This window comes from Equus quagga, chromosome 9 (assembly GCF_021613505.1).
Source record: "Equus quagga isolate Etosha38 chromosome 9, UCLA_HA_Equagga_1.0, whole genome shotgun sequence".
Taxonomy (NCBI): Eukaryota; Metazoa; Chordata; class Mammalia; order Perissodactyla; family Equidae; genus Equus; species Equus quagga.
This window is the reverse complement of record NC_060275.1, coordinates 4,914,982-4,941,752: the sequence shown is the minus strand read 5'-3', so window position 1 is coordinate 4,941,752 and position 26,771 is coordinate 4,914,982. Positions and strand designations below refer to the sequence as shown.

General features: G+C 35.7%; 1 protein-coding gene across 5 annotated transcripts in view; it reads left to right on the top strand.

The window, feature by feature from the left end:
• Positions 1–26,771, top strand: part of ZNF407 (zinc finger protein 407) — a 208,456-nt gene that overhangs the window by 114,139 nt on the left and 67,546 nt on the right. The window lies entirely within an intron of this gene.

Below are 26,771 nucleotides of genomic sequence, written 5' to 3'. Positions count from 1 at the left end.
AGCCAATGAATCAGGTTTATCAGTAAGTATCAGGAAGGGGTGATGGATCTGAGGAAGGAACTTAGAGACTCACCTTCAATCCCAGTACCTAAATTCAAACATCATCTCTTCAAATATGTTTTGCTGCTCCAAGCCCTTTTGGGCAGGTTTCTTATTTTTAGCTAAGGTTTGGTGGGTGATGTTGCTGCCTTGGTGAGTTTTTGATAGCTGAGGTGTTCATGTTTCCCTCCATCACGATTCAGGTCATTTTGTTTTCGTTGCTCTCCTGATGTGGTCTAACTGTTTTGTCTGATTTCAGGAATGCTTTTAAATGGTTTATGTTTTAAGAATTAATAGACAAGGCTTATATTATCCATTTGTTCTTATATAACTTCAATTATAGTATCAAAGCAGGCATTTTTTATTGTGATCAATTTTGAAGAAATTAGGTGTATCAGTTTTATTTATTCATTATTAATTTCATTAATAATCAAGTTCATGAATGATGAGTTTAGGAATCAGTGACACCCTATGAATTAATTGCTTTGTTTATTTGGCAGTAAAGCAAAACTAGGACAGTATTACACATTTGCAATATGTTTCTATATTTAAATAGAGAGAGGTACTATCTGTTGTTATTAATGTTACTGTTATCTTTACCTTTTAAAAACAAATATATATGCTAACAAACATGTCTGTGTGTGACTGAGAGAGAGAGTGTGTAAGTGTGTGTTTTTGTGTGTGTACATACATATCTTTTAGCATTTCCAAATTGGCCCTGGTGATTCTAATCTAACCTTTCTGGTCAGAATTTTAAGTATGTAAAAATTCTGTATGAAAATGGTAATAAAAACGCAGTCATTCAGTTTCATAGTGCAATTACTTATTGTGACAATTCTTGTTCAGGAAGAGTCTGTTTCCACCAGCATTGTTTTGGACAGAGAGATGGCAAGTGTAGACTATACTCCTGAGTCTGTTAGGGAGTGACGCTTTTTCTACTGTAGTGTTGTAATAGCTTTACATTTTGTGATTCTGTGCGCTAAGCAGACGTGATGTGTTCAAGATGAATCAGACGATAAAATTGACTTGTTTTCCATCTGATAGCTGGTACTGCTTTCAGCAATAAAACCGAATTATGTATACAGATCGAAAAACAATCTATGAGATATGAGGTCATTTTCCTTATATAGCCATAGTTAAATGATTTGTTTCTATGACTGGTTTTTATAGTATAACCTGTTAAGGTTTTATCCCGTTATGCTCAAGACAGATTTAAGACTTAAAACAGACAAATTAGAAGAAACAAAACTAGAGATTTTTTAAAAAGTGTAACTTGTTTACAAAGTTTCCTTACCATTTAAATTTTATTCTTTCCTTTTAAACAGGTGTATAATGCTTATTTACTTTAAAACCCTTGTTCATTCACTCACTTATTCTTTTGTTTATTTTTTTCCTCAAAAACTTTATTGCAGAATAGTTTACATATAATAAACAGCATCCATATAAAGTGCACAATTTGATGGGGTTTCACAGTTCTATGCACCTCTGAAGCCATCTACAGAATCAAGATAAAAGAACATTTCTATTACCCCCTTAAGTATCCCCGTGCCTCTTTGCAGCCCACCACCTCTTCCCGCCTGCCACAGGGAACCCGTGACCTGTTTTTTGTCACTGTAAATTAATTTGCTGTATCTTGTCATATGTGCTCTTGTGTAAGTCTTTGTGTGAACATGTTTTCATTTCTCTTGGGTAATTACCTAGGAGGGAAATGACTGGGGTAATGTGATGACTCTGTGTTTAACTTTTTAAGAAACCGCCATTGAGTCTTCTTTAATTTCTCTCAGCCGTGTTCTCTAGTCTTTAGTGCATAGGCCTTGCACATTTTTTGGTTAAATTTATTTTTGCACAATTTTAAATCAAATTGCATGCTGTTAATATTTAAAAGTGTAATTGATTTTTGTTTATTAACCTTTTATCCTATGAATTTCCTAAATTCATTTAATTGTTCTAGTGTGGGGGGGTGTGTGTGTATGTGTGTATTTTACATCCTGAGGATTTTCTATGTAAACGAGAATGGAAGTAGTTTTACTTGTATTTATCCAATATTTATGCCTTCACTTCTTTGTTCCTCTTCACTTTTAGTAAGTCTTCTTCCTAAAATCTGTTATTAGATCTGGCATTAATATACCCACTCTGGCTGTCCTGTGGTTACAGATTGCATGAGAGTATCTTTTCCAGTTTTTAAATTTTGAATATATTTGTCTCTGAATGTTAATTGTGTCTTTTATGCTTAGCACATAGTTTTGATCTTTTAATACAATCTGATAATTCTTTTTAACTGTAGTGTTTATTAACATTTAATGTAATGTAGTTGGTTGGATTTATACTATTTTGCTCTTTATTATTCTGCGTCTCCTGTGTTTTCTTTGTCTGTTCCTCTTTTACTGCCTTATTCTGTGTTGACATGAATTCTGTCATCTTCTATTTATCTGGGAATGTCTTTACTGCCCCTTCATTATTAAAGTATGGTTTTGCTGGATATGTGATTCTTTATTGATGGTTTTTCTTTCAGCACTTTGACTATATTATTATTCTGGCTTTTGGCCTCTGTTATTTCTTATAAGTCAGCTCTTATTTGTATATTTTTTCTCCTCAGTGTGATGCAAAGTCACCTTTTGAACATGTAGCTGTTCCTTGTATGTGGTGGATTTGATTGCTTTCCAGATTTTCTTATTGTCTTTTTCTTTTTAGTAGTTTTACTATGATGTTTCTAGGTGTGACTCTCTTCGTGTTTGTACTTATTCATGTTTGTTAAGCTTCTTGTATCTGTAGATCAATGTATTTCATCAAATTTGGGAAGTTTTCAGCTATTACTTTTTAAAATATTTCCTCTACCCCTTTCCCTCTTTTCTCTGTTATTGGGATTCTTACTGCACATTTGTTGAAATACTTCAAATTGTCCCGTAGGTCTCTGAAGCTCTTTTCATTTTCCTTAAAGTTTTCTTTCATTTCCAATCTTCTGACTAGATAATTAATATCATTCTATCTTTAATTTGACTGATTCTTTCCTCTGCCTTCTCAAATCTGCTGTTTTCCCATGTAATAATTTTTTCATTTCTCTTATAGTGCTTTTCATCTCTAGCATTTGTTTGGTTGTTTTTATCATTCTCATTTCCTTATTCACATTCCCTATTTGTGGAATCACTGTTATTATATTTTTAAAAAATTTTTGAAAATTTGAAAGAGTTCGTAGAACCTCTTTACAGGAGATACTTGAAGACTTTCTCTGCTACATTGACATCTGGGCCAATTTTCTATTGACGTTTTTTTCTTCCTGAATCTGGACCATAGTTTATATTTTCTTATAAACACAGCTTATGATTTCTTTTTTTGTTGTTGTTGAAAATAAGACATTTTGTATAGTGTGATGTGGTAAGTTTGGATTTTGATTCACTTTTCTAGAATGTCTTTTTTTCCCTTAACTTGCATGGTCTTAAAAGCATAGAATTTTATCTCCCTGTGGTGTACAGACACTGATGTTTATGTTCAGTTTTTAAATGCTTGCTTACTTGTATTTTACTTTACTTTCTGGGTGTTTCCCCTGTAAATGTAAGAATTAATGGTCACACAATGATTTGGGCAGAATTTGTAGTCAAACACCTTGAGCCCATTATGATCTTTGCCATCTGTCTTTCTATTTGTGGGTATACAGGGGGCACATTCAAAGTTTACCTATTTACCAAGCCTATGTTCTGGGGCTTTTACTGTCTACCATGTTCCCTCGAATTTTCTTTGCTTAGTCAACCAGGCGTGTGTGGGGAACTTCATCTGGTCCTTTTATTGGCCTTTCATTTATAGGAGCTCCTTGCTGAGTTTCTTGCTAGTCTGACAGTTGCCCAGACTGGGCTCATACCTCTGTGGACCAATGTTGTGAGATTTCTTTGGTTGCTTCCCACCAACTTTGGTCACTTCTGGCTGACAAAGCGATAGAGGTTTGCTGCCTGCCCCAAATAGCTTCCTCCCTCCACCACCTTAGCTCATAGCTCCTCTTTTTGTGCCAGTCATGTGTTGGTAGAGCTAGCATGCTCTCTCACCAAGTCGAGGGGATGGTAGTCTCCCAGGCAAGTGCTCCTTTCTCAGCCTCTTACCCAGGGCTTTGGATAAAGTGCATTTTCCACTTGTTGCCTGAATATGGTTTTCAGAATCATAAAATTGTTGCTTTTGACAGTCTTATGCAGTTTTATACTTGTATCTGCTGACAAGGTTCACTGACTTCTTTATTTTGCCAAAGCTGGATATTCCTGAGTAAGCTGTTATTTCTTCAGAAGTGTCTTCTGCTCTGTTTTCTTTCTCTCTCTGTTTTCCTCTGGGACTCTAGCTAATTAGTTATACATTAGACCTTTTGTAGTCCTCAGATAGGACCCTGAGAGTCTCTTTTCTTTTTTAAATTTACTTTTTATTTATTTTTCTGAGGAAGAGTGGCCCTGAGCTAATGTCTGTGCCATTCTTTCTCTATTTTGTATGTGGGACGCTGCCACAGCATGGCTTGATGATGGTGTTCTAAGTCCACATGCGGGGTCTGAACTCATGAACCCTGAGCCGCTGAAGCAGAGTACGTGAACTTAACCACTACAGCACCAGGCTGGCCCCTCTTTACTTTTTTTTTAATTCAGTCTCTTTCCTTAGAGTCTTTTTGTTAGATGATTTCCGTTGATCTGTCCTCAAACTCACTGATTCTTTACTTTGTCATTTCCATTTTGTTATTAAGCCCCTTTTTTATTCTAAATATTTTATCTTTTGTTTCTGACATTAACATTTGGCTTTTTAAAAGATAATGTTTATTTCTTTGCTGAAATTTATTATTTTTTTCCATTTGTTTCAAACATATTTTCTTTACTTCACTTAATATTGTTGTAATAGCTACTCTATGGTTCTTTTAAAATAATTCCATCATTTTGATCATCGTGTTTGCCATATATCTTTTTGCTTGAGATTTGGACACGGTTTTCTGACTCTTCCTAAGTCAAGTAATTTTGGTCATTTTGAATTTTATGTTGTGTGGTCTCTGGATTTTGTTGTGTTGCTTTAATTATTGTTGGTGTTTTCATTTTAGCAGGCAGATGACTTTATTACTACCACATCGTTATCTGTCATGTCTGCAGTAGTCAGCCACTCCTATCTCATTCCTGGTGTTTAATTGCAATCTGCTTTCACTCTTGTTCATACATGGTTTATGTTTTCTGGGTTTATTCATAGATTCAGCTGTTCCTTTAGCTCTCTCCTTTATGGTATTTACTTCTTACTCTTCTGTGGCTATCATTGCATTCGGACACTTTCCCTCTGATCCAGAAGTACAACTGGTTTTTCCCTTGTGATTTAGCTGTCTATCTTTCCTCCGTGGTCTCTGACCCTGGATATCCTCTGGGTAAAGCCTCCCAAAAGGGGAGGGGTGCTGGATTACCTTTTGACATTTGCTTGCTTTGGGCCTTGACTCCACACTAAAAACTTCCAGCTTTTGTTTAGTCTCCAGAGCCATCACATAGTTATTTTTTTAGTATTTTATCCAGACTTCGTAGCTGTTATTTGTGAGAGGTTTGGTTTGTTAGAAGCTTAGTATTTTGTACCAGAAGTATATGAAGTGAAAAAACAATCCAAACCTCTTTTTTTTTTTTTCAAATTGAGGAAGATCAGCCCAGAGCTAACATCTGCTGCCAATCCTCCTCTTTGTGCTGAGGAAGACTGGCCCTGAGCTAACATCTGTGCCCATCTTCCTCCACTTTATATGTGGGACACCTACCACAGCATGGCTTTTGCCAAGCGGTGCCATATCTGCACCCATGATCCAAACTGGCAAACCCTGGGCCGCCAAAGCAGAACGTGCACAGTTGACTGCTGCACCACTGGGCCAGCCCCCAAACTTCTTTAAAAATAGTTCTAAATTTTGTTGTCAAGGCATTATATGCTCGTTGTAGGAAATTGAGAGGAATTAATAAATTCTAATGAATCTGAAAAAAAATTACCCGTATCCACTTTAATATTTTGATTTTTTGGGGGGGGTTTACACAACTGAATGTGCTATACATAATATTTTAAAATCTGCTTTTGGTTAAAATCATGTGAGAAGTGTTTTTCTTTGCCATTAGATATTCTTGGTAGATATTTTTATGGCAGTATAATACTTCGTATGCATGCATATGTTGGTTTATATGACCATTTTTTAATGCTTCTTACGTTGGTTGTTCACAGTTTTTTACTTTTATATATGACCCTGTGGTGGACATCTTTTTGTATACATCATTACGACCTTTTCATATTATTTTCTTAGGACAGACCCCTAGAAGTAGACATACTGGGTTTCAAAGTGAATGATGAGGTTTTAAAGTTGTTCTTAGATACAACTGAATTGCTTTTCAGAAAGTCTGACCCATTTAACACTTGTGAGTGGTTTCCAGCTTACTGCACCTTCTAACCATTAGCATTAGATTTTTGGTATTTCCTCATTTAATGGATGGAAACTCTCATAATCTGCTTTTGGCAGTTTTTGATTAACTATTTTGGCCAAACTTCTTTATCTAATTTTTAAAAATTTACATCTCTCTGTTTTAAAATGATCCATTCATGTTCTATGCCTATTAAATGTATGTTTCAGTCTATTGTTTAAATAACTGCTTTTAAAACTATTTTAATGGTAGATGAGACAGAACCTAATTTTGTACCTGTAATACTATTAACTATGAAAACAGTTTTTTAGTATATCATTTCTTTTTGACTATCTCTTTGAATATCTTCATGTTTGCTATATTATTTCATCTACCTGTTAATCCAAAGTTTGCTAGACCTAATGGAATCTAACCAATAGAATCTAATTTAAAAAAATAATTGGACTTGGATTGAAACTTAAAAGCAGTTTCAGCCTCTTGTAATTTTTCATTTAGGGTTTAGGGAGATCATTTTTCATTCATATAAAGTGTGAAAAACCGCTTTCTTTTCATTTTAATGTTTTCATATATAGTTTCATATGTGAGTAGTCCATGTTATGCAACTGAAAAATATTTATAATATTTTAAGTAGTGTTCATTAGTTTTTTGGTGAAAATATGATTTCTTAATAATAGAAAATTGATGCTTCCTTTCTACATGCGGCAACGTCTTTTGTGGGACAGTCCATTGGCACACTAATTGGGTGTTGACTTTTATTTTGGATTCTTCTAGGACCGTACAATGTTTTGGACATTTCCTTGGTTAGGGAGAATTGGAGGGGTATTTTTAGTTCTGCTATACTTCTGTAGGCAGTTTGTGTTCGGCCATTTGGGGGGTGGTGGTAAGGTAGTGGTAATACCTTATATGCAGTATGTTTTTACATGGAGCTCTTGTTCAGTGACCTGAATTAAGACCTCCTCTTCTCCTCTCCTATTTGACTGTTCCCTTCCACTTGGCACCCACTGAGGGTTTGTTGCAACTCATCCTCTTGGGTCCACATTGTCTGCTACTGTGCTTTCTCTGTCCAAGAATCATGGCTAAGTGTGTATTTGATTATAAGACACCATGATGGATCATCTCATTAAATAAGAGTGATTCCAGCTAAAACCTCACACAATATATTTGTTATGTGGAGAACTGTATAGGACTGACCACCAAGTCTGAATCATTAGAGTTGTTAATTTATGTCTAAGCCTGGGGATACTGTGCATGGAAAGAATAATTTTACCATTGAAAATAAAATTCAAAAGCAGAACAAAGTATTAAGATGTGTAAACCAAATTACATGGTAAAATAAAGCAGCAATATATTGGGAAAGAATTTCGGAATGTGTGTATATGTATTGACTTTACTCATAAAGGAATTTCGTTAACATGTCTAGTTTTGCTACCAATGACCTTTTTTGTCATGAGTATTGTCAATTATGGTATATTCTACATGCGAAGTTAAAGCATGGCCCACTAAGAGATCCTAGTTTGGCTGGACATTGAATTATAAATCACTGGCTATTTAATTAATGCACATTAATTTTCATATTCATAGGGCAGTATTCATATTTTAATCCTGCAGAAATCTCTAGATTCTAGATTCCTTATACTCAATATTGGAATTTAACTGTGACTTAGAGGACATGTCAGTTGTGAGTGTTTGACATGGTCCTTAGCATTTGTGGTATTTCAGTCCATCTTTGTGGAAGTAAGTGGAAGTTCAAGTCATTTTGTAAGGTAGCGGTCAGTCTATGGAGAAACCTAGGGAATTTTAGTTTTTTTATGTGTCTTAATAGGAAATAAGGATGATTTACTAAACTCATTCATCAACAGTTAAAAGTCATTTACTCAGTTCTGCTCTAGAAATGTTAACTTTCTATTTTGTGCCAAGCTCTGAGCTAGGTGCTAAGAATATCCCCGTAGATAAAGGGTAATTTTTACCCTTCCTAATGGGACTTAGAGGAGTGACATTTAAATCATCATGAGAGGGGGAATGAGTCAGTAGAGGCTTCAGATAGAGTGTTAGATCTGAGGTCAAGTTCACCCCAAAACTAAGGTGAGGAAGGCTTGGAGGGAGAGTGATGAGAGGCGGAGTCCTGGAAGGATTCAAGATGCCTCAGGGCTCCAGGCTTTGGTGTTCCCACAGCCTTTCCTTATCCAGGATCCTGGCGACAAAGATGTTTTGGCAATTCAGTTTTTTGGGTTTTAGGAAGGTTAGATATTGTATGTACTAAGTATTAAATAACTCCAGGTGGTCTCTGGGGCAGCATCCTAATTATTACTGTTTCTGTGACAGTACAGGTGCATATTCAACAAGGGTGGGATAAATGAAGTCTCTTAAAGCCTCATGCCACTTCAAGTCTGGTTTCCCCTAAATGGTTTAAAAAAAAGAAGCTTTCAGTTTTCATGACCTTTCAGATTGCAGAATTTTGGATAAGGAGTTGTGAACCTTTCCAGAATATACCTTGGAAGGAAGATGAGCGTAGAGAGTAGACAGGCAGCAAGTCACAAAGTGGGGCAGGTAAATGACTTAGAATTCATCCTCCAGGTAATGGGGGGGGGGGGTCATTGAAAGTACCATCTCATGGCGCATGGAAATGAAATTGAAGACAGACTCATTAAAGGTTTATGAGCAGCAGAGGAGAGTAGCTCAAGCAGGACTTTTGTTTAAAGACTTAACATGCCTGTGGTATGCAGATTGAATCTGGACAGGAGAACAAGAGGTGGAGATGTCCACTAGGAGACTTTTGCTACAATGCAGTGGCTACATAGAGAGCACAGCAGTGGGATTAGACATGGAGGGTCTTCCAGTGTTTCTTAAGTGCATATTCTAAGATCTGGAAGTTAATTTGATGCTAGAAGTAACAGAGATAAATTAAAGGCAGTCCTAAAGTTCAAAGTGAATGATTGGGAGAATGTTTAGAAAGTTAGGGGTGAGAAAATTAGGATGTTAGGTTTGTGAAAATAGATGAATCAAAAGCCACATTCTGTGAGATGGACCATGAGCCATCTGCTTTCCAGGAGTGAAGAATGGTGGTGTCTGTACGATGCAATGGAAAGAGCGTTAGTGTGGGTTTGGCCCTGGCCCTCGCAGTAACTATCTTTACCTGCTTTTTACTTAATTTTCTAAACTTAAGAATTATTACATACCCTCTAAGATTTCTCCTAGCATTGATTTCCAGTGAGTTCAGTTTTATAAATACTCATTTTGAGGTGCTGATGGATGGGGAGATGTTCATGAAGCAGCTAGAAAAGCTTCTGAAATTTGTCAGAAGGGTTAGGACCTGAAAAGCATACTTAGTTCTTATCTCAGAGAGATGGTTGTTGAAGTCCTGAGAGTGAATGTGATTGCACAGGTGGAAAGTGTAGTGTGAGAAAAGGAATTTGTGGTCTGAGGTTGGGAGATGAGTCTCACACAGGTTATTGGATAGAGGCAGAGGAGTAACAATGGGAAAGTGGTGCAGTAAATGTAGAACCAGGAAAGTGCCCCGAGAATTTCGCCAACTAAACACTAGCTAGCGGTGTTGGGTGATAATGAGTATTTTTTTTAAAGAAAAGGAAGAAGGGTTCTCCTTAAACCTCTCAGTTGGTACTACATTTTCAGCGTTCTTGTTTTTACTGCTCTGTCAACTGTTTCTGTTCTTTTTTCCTCTCTCTCTGTGCTGCTTCAGAAGGTGGTACATCCAGTGTTTTCCCATGTGGATGCCAAAACAGGTTTTGGTTTGAATATAGACTCAAATCCAAATTGCCAGTTTATTACAGTAACTGTTGATATCTTAGCTTCATGGTCAGTGCCTAATGTTTACTTTAGAGATACTTTGTTGCTGCTAGTGAAATGAGGACAAGTGAATAGCTATTATGGAGGGGCAACCAGAGGAAGAGAACCAGCAACAATTTCATATTAATTATTTACTTTTAGTTAGTATTTATTGAATATATGCTGGGGAAAGTCTAGCTATTAGCAAAGGAGGAGGGTCATCATGAAAGATGAGAAGTTACCTAGTCACTCTTTTAGTCACTCTCATAGTCAGCTTGTATCTCTCTTATTTTTGGTGTTTGTGAATTGATTTTTCTATGGAACTTTTTCCCAACTAGAGGAATAGTTTGAATAATATGGATTCTTCTCTTTCAGTGCTCTAGAGAAGAAAGGTGAAATGTGTTTTTTTTCTTACGTGTTCATTGTTTCTCTCTTTCATTCATTTACTGTCAATTTACTAAATATTTTTAGAGAGGACCCAAATATGTTAGAGACCATGGGCATAACAAATATGGATTAAATAGTTATTAATAATATATATATTAATAAAATATCACTGGTGTACAAAAACCATATATACAAACAATACACTTAAAAACAATCTTTCTGGGGGCCAACCCCATGGCTGAGTGGTTAAGGCTGTGCGCTCTGCTTCGGTGGCCCAAGGTTTCGCCAGTTTGGATCCCCGGTGCGGACATGGCGCTACTCATCAGGCCATGCTGAGGTGGTGTCCCACGTAGCACAATCAGAGACGCTCACAACTAGAATACACAACTGTGTACTGGGGGGCTTTGGGGAAAAGAAGAAGAAGAAAGAGAGAGAGAAAAGAAGATGTCAACAGTTGTTAGCTCAGGTGCCAATCTTTAAAAAAAGCCCCAAGCATAAAATGAGCAAAAAAAAAAAAAAACCCTTCTGAACTTCCTGGTTTTAGGTCTGGAATATTTTCTTCTATTCAATATAAATATATGCACAACAAAAAGAAATACTTTTTGTATTATTTTTAGAACTAGTTGTAAGAATGATAAAATTAAAAAATTGACTATCATCATTGTGATGTTTTTGGTTGGCAATATTTATAGAGGTAATTTAATAGTATATATATTATATATAAAATATATAATAGTGTATATATACAGACAGACACAGACACACACAATACTTTGAAGTCCTGAATAGCTTCTTAGAAGATGACACTTTTTAGGCAATTAAATGTAATCTCTTCCAGTAGGATTGGAAAGTCATGTTTGTTGTGGAATGATCCAGTAGTCATTCGACAGATGCCTACAGAGCGCAGTGTGCCAGGCAGTGTTCTAGGTCCTGAGGGACAGCACCAATTAGATGCTGTGCAGGACCATGACCTCTACTGCTCTTTGATGCTGTTAAAGGAAATCGTGTGTTGAAGCAGATAGGGAATTTTCAGCGTTCAGGAAGTTCTGCATGTTACTGAGACTTTTTAGTATTTTCCCTAAGTTTTTTCACTTACTCTTTTTAGTATTCTCTCTACATGGCTTCTCTAGTGTGAATATTTTCTAAAACATAGATTACTGGTCAGGATTAAAATGCAAGAAATATTCCTCCTCTTTGAAATATTCACACCATGACGCGTCGTTTAACCCGTTCTCATTGAGGCTAGGGCGTCTTGCTTCCCCCTTGACTGGAGAGACCGAAGCGGTCGCTGCTCTGTGTTCTGCTATTCCTGCACTGGCTGCTGCCTTTCACAAAGGCTCCTGTCTCTCTACATCTGCGTTCACTTCATTTTTGGTTGAGTTTGCTGCTACTTTTAGTTTTGCTGTCACTGGTAACATTTTTTGACCTTGCCCTTTAGTGGTATCTTGTTGAGCATTGATTACGTGTAATGGAGTTTAAGCATTACCCTGTGCTGTGCTTCAGAGACCATTGGCAACTTTGACCTTTGACTGAAATTATTGTTAGTCTATAAATGTATTCATTTTTTCACTGTTCTCCAAAGGGTCCTTTAGGATTGTAGAAGAAATGATGTATTATGTCAACAGTTCTCCCAGTGTAGATACGATAGAAGGAATGTTAAAGTTTAAAAGAGAAATTTGGTCAGTTGTTCACAAAGTGAAAGCACAGGGAGGGTATGAGTCAAAAATATTCCCTTAAGGATCGTTTTTTGATCTTTCTTTAACAATATTCTTGTATTGTTTTCCTGACTAACCTGTTCATTAATCTATTTAAATTATAAAAGAACTTACATTTAAATCTTATTTATGGGATATAACATCTCTTGTTCTCTACTTTACTACCTTGTTATAAAGTGAACAGAATATTTTTGATGAATGATTTTCTGAATAGCCTATAGGGCGTCTTGTTTATTGACATATTTATTTTCATACCTAGAAGACAGAAACAAATCCTGCTGCTTTTTCTGCACAGTGTAAATTTCCAGCAATTAAGTAAGTGTCTAGAATCACTGTACATTTTTTGGCATTAATTTAGCAACTCATTCAAAAATAGTGGAAATTACAGATTTTGAGTCAATACAAGTAGAACCATACAATCATTAAATTTGTTTGAAAGGAAATGGGCCACTCTGCAGGGTCGTAAGTTTCCTGTGATTGAGGAAGAGGTGCCCTTGTTAAGATGGGATTCAGGTGAGTCGTTCGTGGAGTGGGACTAGGTGAATAAGGTCCTGTCTGGTTCTGTGATCCGATAATTCTGTAAGTTGGTCAGTTCGTTAGTTTTTCTTGGGTAAGTTTATCCTGTTTCACTAGAGTCAAATAAGATGGTCACCTACTTCTAATAAGTGAACAAAACCAATTTTATCCTCATTTCTTGGACTGAAATTTCTAAGCCTCTTACGGCTTAAACCCACTTACAGAATGCAAATATGTTTTCAGTTACTAATCAGAGGAGTAATGAATCAGAAAACTTTTAATTTTGACATCCTGTATTTTAGAAAGATAAGTGTACTAAGCACTGCTAATCAGTTTTCAAGTTCTTTTTTCTCCCTACTGTTTATGTTAGACAGCCTTTATTCCTAACGGTCAGAAGTTTATTATACACTCTTCCAGGAGAGCAGCGTCGCAGATGAGTGACTGTCTATGTTGAGTGTTCAGAAGCATCGCCTGAGGGGATGAAAGTGCCTACTCCTCGTCTCCGTGATTCCGCAAATCTAGGTCTGGGTCCAAAAACGTGCTTCTTTCACGAGCCCAGGTCATTTTGATGCTGGCGATCCAGTGATTACCAGGGTGTAGATAATGGGGAATAGGTGCTAGATCCCGGAGGAGGAAGACGTCTTCAAGGACGCTTAATCTGAGTCTCTCATCTTACAGATAAAGATGCTGAGTCTCCTGGAGGTTGAAAGGGCGAATATTGTCGACAGAGTAACCCAGGTCATTAATGCTAGAAGTGTGGGGTTCTGGCTGTGTCAGAACCTTTCAAATGCTTCCCTTGAGACTTTCATAATTAGCTGTATTTGACTATAGATATGTGTTGTTTGGGCATTAACTTAAATCTAAATAATGAAGCCATTTTCTGGATATCTTATGAAAAGAAATGGAACAATTGTAGACTTTTAAAAATTCTCATTCTTGTTGAAATTACTCGTGCAGACTGTTTTGTGTTTCCAAAGCAACATTTGTTTTGTTTTGTTTTCCCTTTTCTGTTTAAGAACCGAGTTAAGCAGAACTACTTCTGAAAGCTCTTCCTAACCTTTGGACTTCGTGCTGAGGATTCCTGGTACTATATAGTGGACCTGAAAATCCCTTTTGAGAGTATCAACAGAAGCTAGTAATTAAGAAATAGGTGTTAACTGTCAATAGGAAGAGGTGACTGTCTTTCTCTAAGCCACTACTAGAGCAATCCCTCTTCCTATCTCAACAAAACAAATGATTAAAGAAAGTGTATCGACGCTAATTGTCAAATTAGAAAGTGAGATTTACTTTGGATAAGTCCCTGGTTCAGATTATCCTTCAGTGGATACTCAAAGAACTGATTGTAAAATGCATTGTAATTCTCATAGAATTTCCTTTAATTAATAGAGAACATTTTAATTTTGTTTTAAATCTGCTTATAAATGATTATTCTTTTTTTAAGTTAATAAAAAATAGCTAAACCTGTCAGATAGTTTTCTTTGCCATCACAGGGTTCACTTTTCTCCATGTGTTTTTAAGTGTCATATTTTCATTTTTTAAAAAGATCTGAGTATCTGTAGTATGCTACATTTAGAAATCTATTCAATATGTAAAGTTGGTAATTTTCAAATCCAGTGAATAATTAAATGGGTTCAACTTTTAATCAATTTAATTTTCTATACTTCTTATCTGTAGATCATTTCCAAACATTGAAGCAGTTCCAAAGTTAAATAAGATTTACTATACTTTGATTTAAGTATAGGAGTTACACATAGGATTATGGTTTTATTCAACATATTTCTCTGCCTCAAGTAAAAAACCTTTAACTGTTAAATTATCAATTAAAATACTAGTTTTTATCTCTGTGACTTTTTAATAAGATATAATAAGCAAGGTAATTTAAAGTTACCTAATGTAGTTCTAAATTACTGCATTAGAAAGGTACTTTATGCACTTGATTAGCTTATGGAAAAATGGAAATGCTGCAATAATTGTAAATTACAATATGTAACACTTGCTCAAACCTCTTTCTATACTAAGCACTCTTAACAAATTGAAACACTTTAGTGACATTAAATCATTCATTGAGTACATATGAACAGAAACTTAATATTCTTCAATTCTTTTATTACAAGGGTTTTTATTTATAAAGTAACCACATCTAATTTCTTAAAAATGTCATTGCCTGTCCCTTTTCTCTCTTTCCCATCATTAGAATAAGAAAAGGTACACTAAAAACAAAAAAATAAAATCTAGGATGTTGTACTCTAGTTTTATTGTTTCAATTTCAGAAGTGTAAGGCCTGAGAAGTGTCTCTCTCCAGCTCGTGCTGTGTAGTGATCCCCAGCACTTTTGGTCTTCTGTGATATGTGAATGTCTTTTGTCATCCATAATCATGTTACTACCAGTGGGCCCGCACTATCGGAACTGAACTGTGCTGCTTTGCTGCAGGTCAGCTTTCATGGACAATTAGTGTCGTAACGGGACTTTGGTCACAAGTTGTCTTAAGTGTTTACCATAAAGACCTCATCTTGTGGTTGAGCAGCAGTGTTCCGCAGCTTTATCTTTTGTGAAGCATTTCATGTTAGCCTTTTCTTTGAGACAAGTCAAGCAACTGCTCCTTGTTCTGTGCCTGGCATCATTTTTTGTGAGAAGCCTTAGGCCCTTCAAATTTACTGGTTATTTTTTTCTCTTTCTGCTCATCTTGTTTGCTCTTGTCCCCTCTCGGTAACTGTCAGGGCCTGCATTGGTTTATTCTTCTGACAAGAATGGAATGCGCTGTCTCCCTGCTGTTTGGCTCTGTGTCAGTATCGACAAGTCGGGCGTTTGACGCCGTGTGAGGTGACTAGTTCCAGCAGTCTGCAGAAGTCAACCAATAAATCTTCAACGTCACTCCACTTACTGCCACTTGATTGCTCTTTTTGCCCTAATCTCACGATGGAAACAAGCACTTCAAAACGAGGTTTTACCCCCAAAACTCCAAGGTAGCCCCTGTACCTCAATTGGCCTTCTAAGGTTATCAGGAAACCTATGTGAAAACCTATGTCATTTTAGCACGTTTCAGTTTTGTTTTACCGTTCTTTAGCCTTTCGTTTTGCAAAGTTGTTTCTATGCATGATTACAGATTTTTTTAAAGGAAAAATTAGCTTTTTAGTATCACAGTTTTCTTTTCCACAGGCACTTTATCTTTTATGGATGTTTTTAACTTAAAGAGAGACTGCGATTCATTGGTATTTTCAGATATTTAAGAATATTTTCTGGTACCAGGAAATAAATAAACCAAATGTCCTCAGCTGGCGTATGAATATGGTTTTGTGCTTTTTTTTCCATGTTTACCATTTTGGTTTTCAATTACTTACCTTTTTTGGAGAGAATAAAAGTAGTCCACACAAACACACACACGTATGTGTCAATGTAATATATACATGTGTATGTATTGACTGACCCTTGTCCTGCTCCTCTCAAGTAAATTATTTTTTATTTAAAATCAGTAATTCTTTGGTAGGCAGAGATTTCAGTTTATAAAAGGCACTAGATTGTATAGATTCAAGGAAAACATGACTTTGGGCATCCTTGTTTGACATGTACAAACAAGGTTGGTATTTCGTTCTGCCATTTGTTTGAGTTCAGGAATCTCAGTGAAATTACTCATCTCAATATTATTATTTTCTTTTTTTGGGTATCTTCTAAGATCCTACAGATTCATTTTCTTTCCAGCATAGGAATGATCTCTCTTTTCTCTCATAAATTTTCATAAGTGAGTATTGAATATATTGTCCTTCACATGTTGGTCAGGTCCAGCGAGGGACATTAGTTGATATGAAATTAACATTTCTCTTTAGCAACTAGCAACTACAAAGGTGTTTTCCTTTAGTCCTTTTTATAAACTTTAAAAACAACCATATTAAAGGAAAATGCTGTAGATTTTTAAAAATAATCTGGTTTTCTTGTGATGCAACAGCCTTTAAATTGATATTTGTTTTTGATGTCCACTTTTTAAATTCCAAAGTTTTATGTTGTGCACTTTGTGTAGAATATTTTCTATAACCTATTATGTTTTTATTCTGTGCCTAGTAGGTAATGCAATTAAGATGGGCTAGTGGGCCTCATTTTAGTTTAGTAAATATGCTAGCTTAAAATGGATATGTGCTAAAGGAGAAGATAATTCATTTCAGTTGTGAGAACTGTAAGCCATGATAAATGCTTTTCCTTTACAAAATTCCCCATCTCTGAGACAGTATTAGTTTTTACTTTAATTACCGGCTGCCGTAATGTTTCCTATCCATAACTGTCGACAGAATAGACTGTTCCCGAGCAGAGGGTATGGCCTGTTTACTCAACCATTGCGAAGAGTGCCCAAGTTCTACCAAGTCTGAACTGCTGCACAGGAGAGTGTCCTTCATTTAAATATTTAAATATTAATGTTTAATTGTATAGGCAGAAAACTTCAATGTCATTTTAAGGATACACAACTTTACTTGAGAGTCTTTGTCCGTTACAAACTTTAGAGCCTTGTCTTCAATCTTCACACCTTTGGAAGGATGAAACCTTGCGGCCATATTGGAAAGTTTGAGTGTTTTCATCCTTTTCTTTTTTTCCCATTTTAAAAACAACAGAAAAGGGTGGCTTTTTCAGATATGGCTTAGTTGACATTAGCTGAAAATGAGCAGAACGACACTAACTACTAATTGATTACAGTAATTACCAGTCTTTGGCTAGTTTGTATTGGCAAACTCTATGTACTCCTGGAATAAATGTGAACTTGCAGAATGCAAGGAAAAGGTCACTCTCATTTGCATGATAGGCTTCATTAGAATATGCTAAGGACGAGACCTAGTGTTTTATGACTTCAGGTGATGAATAGCTACCATATTACTCTGCTAGATGAAAGCATGTTTCAGTCACCTTAATTTACATGCTTTTTTTTTTTAATTCCAAGAAAAATCTTTTAGGTTATGGCAATAGGGAAGCTTATTGTGTTTTGAACTGAATTATTTTATGTATGTCTGCTTTTTGAAATAGCAAAGATTTTTTAGGTAGAATTATTTTGAAGGTTATTTTTAGTGGGAAGATTAGAATAATTATAAAGCTTTTTCTACATTAGATCTTCTAGTGTTATAACTTTTGTCAGTCATAAAAGAAAATGGTTTTTTAGTGGTTGTTTGAATAAAATATAGGTTAACTCGTTGGAGCTTTAATTTTAGACTTTAGCGTCTAGTCTTTAGTATGCTGTAGACTTATTACCTAGTGAGCTTTATTGAATCCTAGGATACATTGATTTTCACTTTAAAATAATGCAATTTCATCACTTCATTAATTTTTTCCTTTTAACATTTATACTTAATTAGTACTATTTCGGTAGTGAGATTTTTAAAAATATAAAGTGTAAGTACAGCTGTTATATGATGCCTATTTTTAGTGAAAACCAGAACACACAGGATGCCTTTGTCAGTTGTTTTTATGGCATCTGTTTAGTGCAAAAATTGTAGGGGGTTATGTAGAAATAAAAATAAGAGTAATTTTCTGCAACCTATCTAAATACATATTTTTAAAGTCAAGAATTATGTTTCCCATTATATAACTGTTCTCATTTATGGTCTCTGATCATATAGTGATGGCTCCTATTAGCTGTCATTATCCTCATAGTCTCATTATGAGAGAAAAATACTCTTGGCTCCTGAAAGTATCTTTATGAGAAGTATCAGCTCCTAATTAGCGGTGACTATAGTCTGCTGGAACACAGGGTTAACACTTCCTAGATATGTTGCTAGTATAAAGTTTCTTCATCTTTGAGAAGCTATTCCTGCTAGTAAAACTATGTAAAGAATGAAAAAGTGAACAGTTTTTTTTCTTTTATCAAATGTGGTTTTGTAATAAAATTGTACAATGAGCTTGCACAAGCTTTTTAAAATATCATTGCTGCCACTGAATAGGTCTGTAATTTATTTATTCAGGAATATTGGAGGCATTTTTGATTTATTTGTTTTTAGAGAAGTTTTGTTAAGCGAGATAATGAGCAGAGCTGGTGTTAATCATTTACTGTGCAACTCTAAAGAATGAAAATTTTGCATATCTTTAGCACTCTTGGGGAAAATAAATTCACTCAATGCTAATGGTCTGTTGGTATAATTTTTAAAAATACTATCTTACTCTGGAGAAATGCAATACACTCTCGTGTTTTTGCTAAAAGCTAAACTAATCAATACCTAATTATACATTTATATGTACATATGTATTAAGCAGTCATGAGTATTTGTTATCTGTAAAGATGAAAAATTAATTTGTTGTTGGTTAATGCCATAGGTGACTGTCAGACTTTCTCATAGATATCTTTAGGTACGTATTTTCAACAGAGAACCACAGATATGTGTGTATGAGTGTGCATGTGCACATGTGTGCAGATGTATATACACATATACACACATGCTTAGGCATGTATTTTTAGAGAATCACGGCCATTTGTTTTTTGGCCATTTATCATAATTTTGGAGTAATACTGATTTTTAAATTCTTGGCAGTGGTACATAATCTAGATTTAAAGCAATCCTGGTAAATTAATTATAGGCATTTATAATGTTAATTATGCACGATAGAGGATCTTTTTCTATATATTGTTATATTTGAGAGTGTTTAAATGTCTATTTAAAAAATGCAGTGATGGCTTTCTAAAACATAAAGACAAATTTATTTCAAAATCTCTGAATGTGTTTTATATTGAATTTTATGATAATTTGTTGGATTTCCTTAAAAATTAGTTGAAATTATGAAGATAAGTGTTACAGTACAATATAAAATTGAAATTTGAGGGTGGATTAAGAATCAATCCTATACAATTGTGACTGTGTCTTACATGCTGTTAGTGTCTCTTTTTATGTTCATTCTTCAATGAAGAAGGAGAATTCAGGCTTTATTTTCCTTTCGATTCTCTACATATGAATAGAACAGTAGAGAATTCGTACTATCTGAACACTGGAGGATGAATACTGGAATACTAGAAATACTAATTGCATTTTCAGGTGTATCATAGAAATTGTAAATTAGTTTAAGGAGCTTTGAAAAGATATATGAACTTTTCTGAAGTAAAGTAAAATACTTTATGTCTTCAGTTACTTATCTGTTAGTCAAGTTATAAATGCTGCCTAATATTTGCATGATGCTTTTTACATGAGAATATTAGTAAGTTTCTTGAATTTTGAGACACACGTAAGTTAGATGAATTTTGAGACATTCATTCTTTGTAATTTTGGTATATGGCATGTGGTTCATTTGGTATATGCTACTTGCTTACTTGTTGCAGACCAAATCAAAATCATATATGATGTTCAATTACACTAGTGGTCTTTAACATGATATTTTGTCCTGGCCCTGGTATCATAAAGACTTTTTCTGCATTTCAATGAGATTAATAGAAAGTCAGACTTACTATTAAATGGACAGCATTTTTATATCTCAGCGTTTGGAGCTGCTTGCTTATTTCTTTAGTGCCAAATAAGTTTTTTCTCACCACAAAAATTCCCTGATTCATGTTTCCTATTGCTAAAGAACTCATCTTCCTAAAGCCACAGTCTGCATCAGATTATTGGTTTGGATATTCGAATGTAAGATTATCTAGAAGGCAATGCTTAGAACGTTTCCTTTTTCATTGTTAGTACTATTTCCTCCTATTCCCCTACCTGCCCTCCTCTCTGGAGGTGAAGCAGGAAGATGCGGGGAAAGGGAGAAGGGGAGAGACCTAGACAATGGATTAAATTCTGTGACCTTGCTTCTCTGGATCCAGTTACTGGAGGATCAGTGACTAGAAATCATGCATTGAAGTACGTTTCTCTTGTCAGCAACTGAAAAGTAGGCGCTTCCTGATAGAGGTGTCTTCCTTTGAGGAGGTATTCTGACATTTGGACTCTGTCTTTTTTAAAAGCCAGTTTAACTTGAAGGGAGAACATGCTTCCAACAACCCTTTTTGAAGCTGGGTTAATATTCCTAGAAGGAAGAACACAATTGTAAGAATATTCACTGTACTTAGTTAACTCTAAAAATACTCTCTGAAGGAGGACTGATACCAATTATAAAACTTTATAAAATGGTCCAAGCTGTTTTAATTTCCTAGGATCAAAAAAATACATGTTTATTTAAAAATAAAAATGAAAAAAAGTGGAATGCGAAGACTTAAAAATTCCATGTTTATGATATTCTGTGCATTGAATTAAAGAAAGTTCTGTACATATAAAAATATGTATTTCCTGAATGTCATTAAGGACTTATTTTTTTTAACTTTGTGTTATGATACATTTTATAGTACTTCAGTTTAGAATTTACCATGTAAATAAATATTCTGGGCAAAATCTGAAATATACTAAATTAGTTTCATGTGGCTGCTGTATCAGATTATTACGTATTTGGTGATTTACAACAGGAGAAATCTATTTTCTCACAGTTTTGGACTCTGTAAGTCAGACATTGAAATCACTGGGCCAAAATCAAGATGTAGGCAGGGCTGCATGCCCTCTGAGCTGCTGGCAGTCTTCAGCTGTGGTCTCATCATTTCACTCCCTGCTTCTCTGGTGTGTGCCTTCTCCTCTTCTGTGTGTCACGTCTCTCTCTGCCTCTCTTAGAAGGACACTTGTGATTGCAATTAGGGCTGACTCAGATAACTCAGGTGGATCTTCCTATCTTTAGATCCTCAATCTAATAACGTATGCAAAGACCCTTTTCATATTAGGTAACATTTACAGATTCCAGGGGTTTGGTACCTGATATCTTTGGGGTAACCACTCTTCCCTCTACAGTTTGTACATAGGCTTCCATCATTATTATTTTTAATATATTTTTATTTTTTGTTTTTTGAGGAAGGTTAGCCCTGAGCTAACATCTGCCGCCAGTCTTCCTCTTTTTGCTGAGGAAGACTGGCCCTGAGCTAACAGCTGTGTCCATCTTCCTCTCCTTTATATGTGGGACACCTGCAACAGCATGGCTAGACAAGTGGTATGTAGGTCCACACCTGGGATCTGAACCGGCGAACCCCAGGCTTCCGAAGTGGAATGTGCAAAGTTAACCACAGTGCCACCAGGCTGGCCCCAGGCTGGCCCCAGGCTTCCTTTAAATCTTGCCAACCAACCATTTCTCCCTTGCAGGTTTAGTCCAAGGAACTAAGAAGGCACAGTACAAGCCCTTGTCTTGCACATGCACAGTAGAGTGTAGCGATTGGATCAAGGACAGCTTCATTGATGCTTGCATCCAGCTACAGGGTTGGAGTTCAGGGTCAAGGCATAGTGATTTTAGGGAGAAGGGCTTTTGCGAAATTGATCCAGGTATCCCACTTGTATTGATGTCTTTTCTCTTCTTCTGGTCCCTGGAGCTTCACCGCAGACAGATCTTAGATCTCCCTGCTGGGAGGTGAATAGTTACTAGAGCAGAGCGTAGGGGTTCCCCTCCTAACCTAGCCCCTCCCCGTCAGTACCGACGCTGAGGTAGTAACCAAATGGTGTCTCTTTTGGCCTCTCTTACGTTGTGCAAATGTGATTATTGCTGGGACTCTCAAGTCAGTTCTGTACCAGTCTATCACTGTCACTCACTCAGCCTCGGGAAACTTGGCAGAGAACCAGTCTCTTTTCACTTGAAGTTGGCAGGCAACTTCATCGTAGGAAGTTTAGATCATCACTGGTCAGGTGATGCAAAAAAGAGTGAGTGTTGCACATGAGGTAGTTTAGGGAAGTCATTCAGTGGGTAATGTGTAAAATTATAGGCAGGAAATCAACTGAGAGGAATATAGGTAGGATGAATCATTATGACTTTTTCTACAGTCAGATTGGGAAAATTTTATATATGCATATGTCCATTGTGTAAATGTATGTGTATATATAAAGCGTATATGTAAATGTATATATAAGCAAATACACATGTGCAAGTAAACATTCATATGCACACAAATAATTTGAGTAGTCATATAATTACCTCAAATTAGCCTATAGCAGCCTTAGTGATTTAATTAAAGTGACTTTTATCTTACCTAGACTGGGATGTAATGAAAGGCAGCTGTGACTTAGGTGGTTTATATTATGACCTCCCTGAATAAGAGTCATGGTACTAAAAGGATGGTAGTCTATGTCAAATCTAAAACCAGGTAAGCCAAAAACCAAGAATTTTTAAAACATTTATAGGACAGTGTAGGGAAGAGAACCCTCATTTTGGGTAGCTTTACTACCATAATATAGAAACTAGCTCTTTACTGTGTATCCTTGTGAATCAGCCTTTTGATTATCATTTGACTTCCCAAGTGGGCTTTTAAATAGATGATAGATCATGCTCATCAGTCAATATAAGTATTCTGGTTTATTTGGTACTTTTTCATGATTTTTTGTAATAGTATCCTGATTTATTCATCTGTTTTTTAAAAAAATTTTGGTTATCTTTAATCATTTGATCAAATCTAAATGGCGTTAAGTCACATCATTGGGACTCCAGAGTTAAAGATAAGTTCTCGGACTTGAGATTTTCTCTGACATTGACTTTCTCTTTAAATTCAATAATTTATATCTGATTTTCATCTAAAATATATGTATTTTCCATGTCTGATCTATACATTTCAAATGATAGCAATTTTCCTTGGTTGTCAAATATACCACCTAAATCTTTGTAACAATGAAGGATACCCCGACATGAAAATAGCCCCTCTAATATCAACGACAGAAACTGCAAACCCACTGTGGGTGTTATCTAGAATCTGTCATTCCCTCTGAATAAGCTGCCCGGCTGTATTTTCCAGTTATCTCCTGCTGTAGAAGTGGACGTGAAGACCTGGAATAGGGAGAAGTGTACAGAGGAAAAGCAGCCTAGTGCTTGGCTGGAATTCTGCTCCAAGTGGGAAAGTTGAGACAACAGTGAGAAAAACGCCTGAGGACTTCTTCACTGTAAATTACACTGTGGGGCAATTCTTGACGTATTAATGTCTTTAGCCCATTAGTCATGTGTGGTAGTGAAAGCTTTACTTTTTATTCTCCACCTTTCTTATTCTCTATGGTTGTTTTAGTAGAGAAGAAAGTTGGAAGACTTTTTAAGTTAAGGAAAAATGAGAATATTCACAGAGAACATGTTTTTGATGAAGGAACTATTGCATGAAGCAATCTTATCTTTCCCTCTTACTGTAATATTTAGGAGGACATACTTTCTTAAATGTAAAAAGAGAGTACTGTTGAGAAATTAACAGTTTGAAAGAACTGTGAAATACTTGTCCTTCTTAAATATACAGTGAAAATATCTTAAAAAGAGGTGAGACCAGTACCTTAATTAGGTTGAGACATGTGAAATTGCCTTTTTTCTATAGAAACCGCAATTTTATTTAGTTCAACCTAATATTTTTCAGAGATAGCCTCAATCATGCTTTGTTCTATTTTGAAATTTTATTGGTATAGCACTCCAGTCTACTATTTGCCATTTTGTTTAAAGTAAAATCAGAACTCAAAAAATGAAAATTGCTATTTTTTTGTTGACTCTTTCATATTATTTTAGGAAGAGTGACAGGGTATTTAAATTTTTTGTTTGTTTGTTTCTTCTTTGCTGGTAGAGTGTGGCTAACATAGCTCACAGTGTCTGTCCTCACAGATTTTTCTGCTGAGGTAACAGAGAACTTTCTCCCTGTTGTCTTAGCGTCTTGTCTGATTAGCTCCCATTTCTGTCTCGTAAGTGCTGTGATTTGGATACAAGGTAATATGGTTACCCTAGACAAAGTATGTCTTCAATATAGTTAATGACTGAATTTAAAATAATTATAGATGTCGAGGCCAGTTAGGCCCTTATTTTAATTGTTCAGAAAATAGATGAGGAAACCATTAAGTAGGGAAACAAGGATGGATGGATAGAAGAGGATAGATTTAAGAGATCCTAGGAGGTAGAACTCAATAACTTGGTGACGTGAGTGTGTCAGAGTTGTGAAGGTTGACTTTAGATTTGTAGCTTGGATGACTGGCAAGAAAGCAGTGTTCTCTTAATCCAGATAGGGAACACTGGAGCAGAAGCACGTTGCAGGGACTGGGCATTGCGCTGTGGAGAGAAGGTAACACATTTAGTTTTAGTTGTGTTGAATTTAAAATGACTATGGATTAGTCTGGTGGAGAGATGTAGTAGGCAGCTGGAAATCAGAGTTCAGAGCTTGAAAGAGAGATTCAGCCTTCAAATATGTGTATCTACTTATATGTATATACAAGTAAAAATATTAAGAATCATCATCTTATCTAGTTGCTGGAACTATGGAAGTGAGAGATATGGCCAGATAGAAAAAATATGTTAAAAAAAATGATAGCACTCATTTTCTTTTCTCTTTGATACTCAACTGGAAGGGGCACAAGTGTGTTTGGTCAGGATTTATCTTGTCATATCAGATCAGTGTGTCTGCGCTTGTGTACACAAGATATCCCAATTCTTGTTTAATGTTTTGTTTCTTCTTTAGTTAGATGGTAAGATAATATGATGGTAATGTGACGCTTTCATATTTATAAAATAGGAGATTCTCTGTGAGTTTTTAAATTACTGAGTCAGATAAGGACCATTGTCAGGTTTATTTGAATTATATAAAATTCCCTTTTAGGATAGATAGTGATAAAATCCTAATGAGTTGTCACTGTTTTAAGATCTGTGAAGTTCCCTAATTGGTATTCATACAGGTATTTTTAATGGAAATAACCTCTTGCAATCTAAAATGTTGTGAAAGAACTTTTACTGCACTGCTTCTGCCTTTATCTGGAACATTTTGTTTTCTTGGTTGTTTATATATTGTGTCTATTGCCTCTAAAAGAATGGTGTATTATAATTTATTCCTTGCTTCCTGCTTTTAAGACACGTTTTTTCATATTTTAACATTTTTGAAGTTGTGATATGTTTAGAGTTAATTTGAGCATTAATTTGGTGGTGCTTTTTGACCTTTCAAAAAGATAATATTGCATCAATTGTGTATCTCAGAATTGACACTCAGAATCAGAATCAAGTAAATACATTAAATTATTAGGATGTGCTACACAAGGCATTTGCTGTTGTCATGGGGTACTTTGATTAGCCCATTGCAATTTTGGCTCTCCAGTTATTGTATAACAGTACAAAGTTTAGCATTTAACCTCTGGCTTGAAACACTAATTTTCCTGACCTTCAGGCAATAGATAAACGCTGAGAATTTGTTAATGAATCCATTATTTCTCCAAAAATCTTCTCCTTATCTGTCACCCGATTAGGGAAATGATCCCCCAGTTGTTATGTTTTGGAGGCTGAAGCCCCAGATCCAGGCACCAGCAGATTCAGTGTCTGGTGAGGGCCTGCTTCCTGCTTCATAGACAGTCATCTTCTTCTCGTGTCCCCTCATGACTTCAGGGGTGCGGGGCCTCTGGGGGGGGTCTCTTTTATAAGGGCACTGATCCCATTCATGAGGTCTCCACCCTTATGACCTAATTATCTCCCAATGGGCCTGTGTCCTAATACTATCATATTGGGGGTTAGGTTTCAATCATGTGAACTTTGGGGGGGACACAATCATTCAGTCTGTAGCACTTGTGGAGAATCGTAAGTCACCTATGAGGTGAATGAAAGAAAAAAACTCTCCTAGCATTATATGAATAACTATTTATGTCTTTTTGGATATTTATAAGTTACATTAATGGTCGTGTGGAAAGTAAGCCATTATGTGGAAATTTGTCTAGTTGGGACAAAAGGAGCTGAAAATTGCTAAGTTCTTTATTGGCCAATAAAAAATTACTCTTGATCTCACAACGTAATTGTCAGCTTGAGATACAGTGAAAAATTTAGGAAAAACTATAGAATTTAAGTGCTGTTAAAAATGTGAGACTTCTCATCTTTCCTATTCTAGTATTCTTTGCAAACATAATCATTTGATATTGTGGGTCACTCAAATTCCGTTTTGCTTAAAACCATATTCTTGTCCTTGTCTGTGTTTGCTTTTAGTAATAGAATTCACTTGCTTGTTTTGAGTTAGTTA